We start from the raw sequence: 7,067 nt of genomic DNA, 5'->3' as shown, positions 1-7,067 counted from the left end.
GGGCCAGGCATGGTGACTCACACCTGTAATCCCAGCACTTTGGGAGGTTGAGGTGGGTGGATCACCTGAGGTCAGGAGTTGAAGACCAGCCTGGCCAACATGGTGAAACCCTGTCTCTACTAAAAACACAAAAATTAGCTGGGCATGGTAGTGTGTGCCTGTAATCTCAGCTAGTAGGGAGGCTGAGGCAGGAGAATTGCTTGAACCCAGGAGGCAGAGGTTGCAGTGAGCCAAGATTGTGCCACTGCACTCCAGCCTGGGTGACAAGAGCAAGACTCCATCTTAAAAAGAAAAAAAAAAAAAAAAAAAGCGAAGTGAAACATTCCAAAGATTGTAGGGACTGAGACCCACTAAGGGGTCCACAGACCTCGAGCTCACACTGCTTACCTCACTTCCAGATTCTCTGCTTTCACTGGGAAAGTGGAGGCTGAGAATACCAACCCCACTGGCCCTGCAGGGCCTCAGACCTGGCCATTCCCTTCCTCTGGGCCTCACCCGCATATCTGTCCTCTCGAGCCAGGGGTGTGCTCAGTCCTCTCCAGCTCTAATCCCACCTCCTTGAGTGAGAGGGCTGCAGCTGTCACCCTTCTCCCTCCGTGACTTCAAGCCCTCAGAGCAGGCTGGTCACCTGGGGAGGTTGGCTCCCCAAGGCCTTTGCAGCCTCCAGCTGCTCCTCAGCTCCCCTTAGCCACTCATTGGGTCCTGGGTTCTGTCCACACCCACTAGTGCATCCACTATGAGTGACGTACAATCCCCACCTCCAGTTTGGCTTCCAGCTGTCAGGTTCAGGCTCTGTCTCTGGAACAAAGGCTGCCTCAGAACTCAACACATCCAAAGAAAGTCACCTCTTTCCCCAAGACTGTGCCTCCAGCTAATCGCCCCCTCTCCTCTCATCCCATCACCTGGCCCAGGCCCTGCTGGACTCCCCCTCGCCCGCCAGTGCAGTCCTGAGTCCTCTCAAGCCCATCTGTCTCCTCCCACCCCTCTCCGCTGTCACTGCTTTGGGAACCCCCCTCCCTCACCTGCCCCAGACGGCACCTCACCAGTGTGCCTCCCTCCCCTGCAGAAGCAAGGCTGGGCACACTGATCCCCGCCTTTCTGAACAATCAGGCCCTTCCAAAGTTTCACTCTGGCCAGGTGCGGTGGCTCACACCTGCAAACTTGGTGCTTAGGGAGGACGCAGGAGCTCAAGACCAGCCTGGGAAACCGTAACGTCCATTCTCACACTGCTGTGAAGAACCGCCCGAGACTGAGTAATTTATAAAGAAACGATGTTGAATTGACGCACAGGTCCGCATGGCTGGGGAGGCCTCAGGAAACTCACAATCCTGGTGGAAGGTGACAGGAAAACAGGCACCTTCTTTGCTAGGCGGCAGGAGAGAGAATGAACGCAGAAGAACTACCAAACACTTAGAAAACCATCTGCTCTCATGAGAACTATCACGAGAAGAGCATGCGGGAACCACCCCATGACTCAATCACCTCCACCTGGGCTCTCCCTTGACACCTGGGGATTGTGGGGATTATAATTCAAGATGAGATTTTGGGTGGGGCACAGCCAGACCATGTCAGCAACATAACCAGACCCTGTCTCTATTAAATAAAAAAATAAAAAAAAAAAAAAAGAGGAGGAGGTTTGGGGAGGAAAAAATTTTAATTAAAAAAAGTTCAGGCCGGGCGCAGTGGCTCAAGCCTGTAATCCCAGCACTTTGGGAGGCCGAGAAGGGCGGATCACGAGGTCAGGAGATCTAGACCATCCTGGCTAACACGGTGAAACCCCGTCTCTACTTAAAATACAAAAACTAGCCGGGCGAGGTGGCGGGCGCCTATAGCCCCAGCTACTCCGGAGGCTGAGACAGGAGAATGGCGTGAACCCGGGAGGCGGAGCTTGCAGTGAGCTGAGATCCGGCCACTGCACTCCAGCCCGGGCGACAGAGCGAAACTCCGTCTCAAACAAACAAACAAACAAACAAAAAGTTCCACTGCCACCCTCTATCCAGTCACTTCCCTTCCTCTCCCAGCACAGACTCCACAGCCATCATAATTACTTCCAACAGTCCCAACTCCCTCTTTCTTCTGCCGACTTAACCTGGCCAAGTTCAGCTGTGTGGTGACTGCTGCACCCCCGGCTGAAAAAGATGCTGCAAAAGGGCCGCCTGCCACTCGGTCAGACTCCCCGCCCGCGACCCCAGGGAAGTGGGTGTTCTCTCCTCTCCTGCAAGGCACCTTCCCTGCTGCCCTCACTCCACAGAGACCTTGCCCTGCCCTCTTGGCCTCTCCCTGGCTTCCCTCATGCTGAGTGGAATCACTGTCCCTGTTCCTAAGGCCAGTCCTTCCACTGTGCACAGGACACCAGCCTTCCTCACGCCCCATGGACTTGCTCCCTGGGACCCCTTACAATCTTTCCGCAGCAAACAAACACGTTCTGGCGACTTACCCCTCCTCAAAATCCTTTCTCCTCGTGGCTTCTATGGTAGAGGCGGCTGGCAGCTGACTCCAGCAGCTGCTGTCCCAGTCCCCCTTCGAAGACAGCCCTGGGTGTCTCTTAGTGCAGCCCTGCACGAGGCTTCCGTGCAGTCAGGAGTGGCAGGTGGCTGAACTTCAGTTAATTAGGCTTAAGTGGGAAGTGCCCTATGGGACTCCTGGGAAATCGCCTTAAAGAGAAAAGGTACATCCTTTGCCATCCCCATCCTCCATCAGCTGCCGTCTGAAACTAGAAAGTGATAACTGGGGCTCCAGAAGCTTTTTTTTTTTGTTTTATTTTGGTTTTTGAGAGGGAGTTTCGCTCTTGTTGCCCAGGCTGGAGTGCAATGGCATGATCTCGGCTCACTGCAACCTCCGCCTCCTGGGTTCAAGTGACTCTCCTGCCTCAGCCTCCCGAGTAGCTGGGCTTATAGGCACGTGCACCATGCCTAGCTAATTTTGTATTTTTAGTAGAGATGGGGTTTCTCCATGTTGGTTAGGCTGGTCTTGAACTCCCGACCTCAGGTGATCTGCCTGCCTCGGGCATGAGCCACCGTGCCCAGCCTCCAGCTTTTTTTTTTTTTTTTTTTGGAGACATGGTCTCTCACTCTGTTGGCCAGGCTGGAGTGCAGTGGCGTGATGCAGCCTTGACCTGCCAGGCTAAAGCAATCCTCTCATCTCAGCCTCCCAGGTAGCTGGGACTATAGGTACTCACCACTGCACCTGGCTGTTTTTTGTATTTTTAGTAGAAATTGAGTTTCATCATGTTATCCAGGCTGGTCTTGAACTCCTGGGCTCAAGTGAATCTCCCGCCTTGGCCTCTCAAAGTGCTGGGATTATAGGCGTGAGCCACTGCGCCTGACCTCCTTGGCTTTACATTCCTGTAACAGGCTGACAGCTCCATATCCTTATGTCTAGCAAGGCCTGGAAGAATTGGGTATTCAACAGTCCATCCGACATTCTAACTAAACACATGGGTATCTAACAGGCTCAGATTAAGCAGGCCATTTCCAAATTGCTGGTGCTCTTTCCCCCACAAAAGTCCCTAATCAGCCTCCTCTCAGTAAAGGCAGCACCTGGTTGCCCAAGCAGGCACCAAGGAGTCTCCCTTGATGTCTCATTTCCTTACTTTCCAACCCTCCCCAGCAAGTCCTGGTGCTTTCCCTTCAGAATCCCCACTTCCGACACCATGAAACTGCCCTTGCCCAAGCCGCCATCAGTTCTCCCCTGGCTGCCTGCGCTCCTGACTCCACTCAGCTCCACATTCTCCCCGGAGCCGCTGGGATGCAAGCGCGTATGTTTCTAGAGAGCAGGTTCATGTTTGCAGGGGGCTCTCTTTGGATGACTCCGGCAGATTCACCTTGGACTTCTAGGTAACACTCATTCTTCAGTTACTTCATTAGAAAAAGGCTGGGAAGCCCTGGCTTATATTATAGCCTGTTGTTAGATTATTACAAACTTTTAATTTTTACCCAAATACTTGTAGTACTTAAAAATCAAATATGCCAGACGTGGTGGCTTGCACCTGTAATCCCAGCACTTTGGGAGGCTGTGGCAGGAGGATTGCTTGAGCCCAGGAGTTGGAGCCCAGCCTGGGCTACATGGTGAAACCCTGTCTCTACTAAAAACACAAAAAAATTACCCAGGTGTGGTGGCGCACACCTGCAATCCCAGCTCCTTGGGAAGCTGAGGCAGGAGAACTGCTTGAACCTGGGAGGCAGAAGTTGCAGTGAGCTGAGATCGCACCACTGCACTCCAGCCTGGGTGAAAGAGCGAGATTCCGTACCCCCCATCCCCCACAAAAAAATCATGAAATTCCCTATTTCACCTAGCCTTATTTAGGGAAAGCAACTAACGTATTTCTTGTGAACTAGGGGGTTGAAGTTGAATTATCTTCATCTTAGTTTCTGCTGAGCACCCCCCAAGGCATAGTCCATGGGCCAAATGCCACAGAGAGGAGCAGGACCAGCAGCTACCTGGACTGTGACACCAGGTGGTCTCAAGCGAGCTCACGCTTCTGCTGGGAATGTCGTCTATAAAGAAGCTGGAAGTTTGAGGATGAATTTTAGAGGCCACTGAGAAGCTATGAATCTTACCACCCATGGAGGAAGGTGGTGGGGTTTCTGCTTCACCTCCAGTCAACAGAACACAGTGTGTAGAGGGGAGGCCCTGAGAGTCAGGAGCCAAAGATAGACAGGGCCGGCCAGAGGGAGCACACCCTCCAAAGTGAGGGAGCTGCCAGCAGAAGAGAGCAGGGGGCATGCCTGTGAAAGCTCAGGAAAATGCACCACGGCTGAAATCAGTTCACAGCAGTATCGGCGAATGAGGAACTGCTCCCCACCTCATGCCCCTCTCAGCAACTTGGGCAAAAGAGTGACAGCACCAGGTGGGCAAATAAAATAAGGCCGAGGCCAAACATAAGCTGCTCTCCCTCTGCAGAGTGCGAGGTTCCCTGCGGCCCACAATGGAAGGGGCGGCCTCTCTCCAAATGCAGCTCGAAGGACTCAAAGGAGTTGTTCCTGTGCTGGGCGGGGACTCCATCTGCCCAGGGCACGGCTTGCCCTACATATCGCCTAGGGACAGCAGGAGAACAAGCCCTAGAGAGGAAACTTAGACAGTGGGAGACCAAAACAAAGGTGCTTTTGATTGCATTGAGCTTGTTCACCATAGCAGTAGGACTCACATTTTAAACATGTTCTGCAATTGTGTTATTTGCCTTCTCAAACTGAATACATAATTGATCAGCTTAAGTTCACCGACAGTGGGGTATGCTTACTAATTTGATGGATTCAGTGATTTAGTGATTTCTGCCTGCTGTGATGATGGAATCTGAGACCTCCATTTCTCATTTTTTCTTTTTCTGGTAATTTGGGAGAGACAGACAGGAATTTGGTATGGAAAGGTGGCTTTTAGGATTCTCTTTTTTTTTTTTTTTTTTTTTTTTGAGGCGGAGTCTCGCTCTGTCGCCCGGACTGGAGTGCAGTGGCCGGATCTCAGCTCACTGCAAGCTCCGCCTCCCGGGTTTATGCCATTCTCCTGCCTCAGCCTCCGGAGTAGCTGGGACTACAGGCGCCCGCCACCTCGCCCGGCTAGTTTTTGTATTTTTAGTAGAGACGGGGTTTCACCGTGTTAGCCAGGATGGTCTCGATCTCCTGACCTCGTGATCCGCCCGCCTCGGCCTCCCAAAGTGCTGGGATTACAGGCTTGAGCCACCGCGCCCGGCCAGGATTCTCAATGAAAAACTGCCAATAAGCAGTGTCTCAGAGCCAAACATATGAAAGGGGAGAAAACCTATAATCCTTGGAGCATTTTTAATTTTTGGAGAAACGGCAATACCAGTTCACAGAAGAGGATCAGAATTCCAGGGAGCCGGCCGGGCGCGGTGGCTCAAGCCTGTAATCCCAGCACTTTGGGAGGCCGAGATGGGCGGATCACGAAGTCAGGAGATCGAGACCACCCTGGCTAACATGGTGAAACCCCGTCTCTACTAAAAAAAAAATACAAAAAACTAGCCGGGTGAGGTGGCGGGCGCCTGTAGTCCCAGTTACTCGGGAGGCTGAGGCAGGAGAATGGCGTAAACCCAGGAGGCGGAGCTTGCAGTGAGCTGAGATCCGGCCACTGCACTCCAGCCTGGGGGACAGAGCGAGACTCCGTCTCAAAAAACAACAACAACAACAAAAAAATTCCAGGGAGCCGTGGCCAGGTCTGAGGCAGAGGAATGAATGCTGACGGGAGACGGCAGCTGCAGCACCTCCCAAGCAGCAGCCACTTCCCTGAAATACAGGCCCTGCTCACGGATCCCAGGCGAGAGTTGTACCTTAGAGGGCAGAAATGATACTTGGAGGAAATCAGAACGGGGTGGCCTCTGAAGAGTGGGCTGGGCTGACTGAGAAGCAGAAGCAGCTCTCCTGAAAGGGTTCTGAGGTGACACAGGGGTCACATTTGTTACTTTGAAGATTTGTGCATTTTACTGTATGTAAATCTTTTTTATTTTTATTATTATTATACTTTAAGTTCTAGGGTACATGTGCATAACGTGCAGGTTTGTTACATATGTATACTTGTGCCATGTTGGTGTGCTGCACCCATCAACTCGTCATTTACATCAGGTATAACTCCCAATGCAATCCCTCCCCCCTCCCCACTCCCCATGATAGGCCCCGGTGTGTGATGTTCCCCTTCCTGAGTCCAGACTGTATGTAAATCTTACCCATCCTCCAAAAACAGTAAACGAGTTAATGATATACACTTGGAAGTGGTTAGGGGCGGGTACTGCCTGCAATTTACTTAGAAATGCATAAAAAATAAGCTAGATGGAAGAATGGAAAGTTATGTGATATAGAAATACAGCAAAATGGGTAACTGTAGAATTGAGATGAAAGATATACAATTATTTAAAGTCTCTGTAGGTCTGAAATTTTTCATAAAAAAATACTGGGCATGGCTACACCTTTGCTGTATTGGCAAATGTCCTTCTGAAACTCAGAACCCATGCGTTTCCCTCCAGGCCTAGGACAGCTGTCAGTTTCTAACCTTGACAGTATACATGCTACTTGTGAGTACAGAAACACTAGGGTTTTTGTATGTGGAATACCATCATTTAG

The sequence above is a fragment of the Piliocolobus tephrosceles genome, chromosome 20 (assembly GCF_002776525.5).
Source record: "Piliocolobus tephrosceles isolate RC106 chromosome 20, ASM277652v3, whole genome shotgun sequence".
NCBI lineage: Eukaryota > Metazoa > Chordata > Mammalia > Primates > Cercopithecidae > Piliocolobus > Piliocolobus tephrosceles.
Note: the sequence above shows the minus strand (reverse complement) of the source record.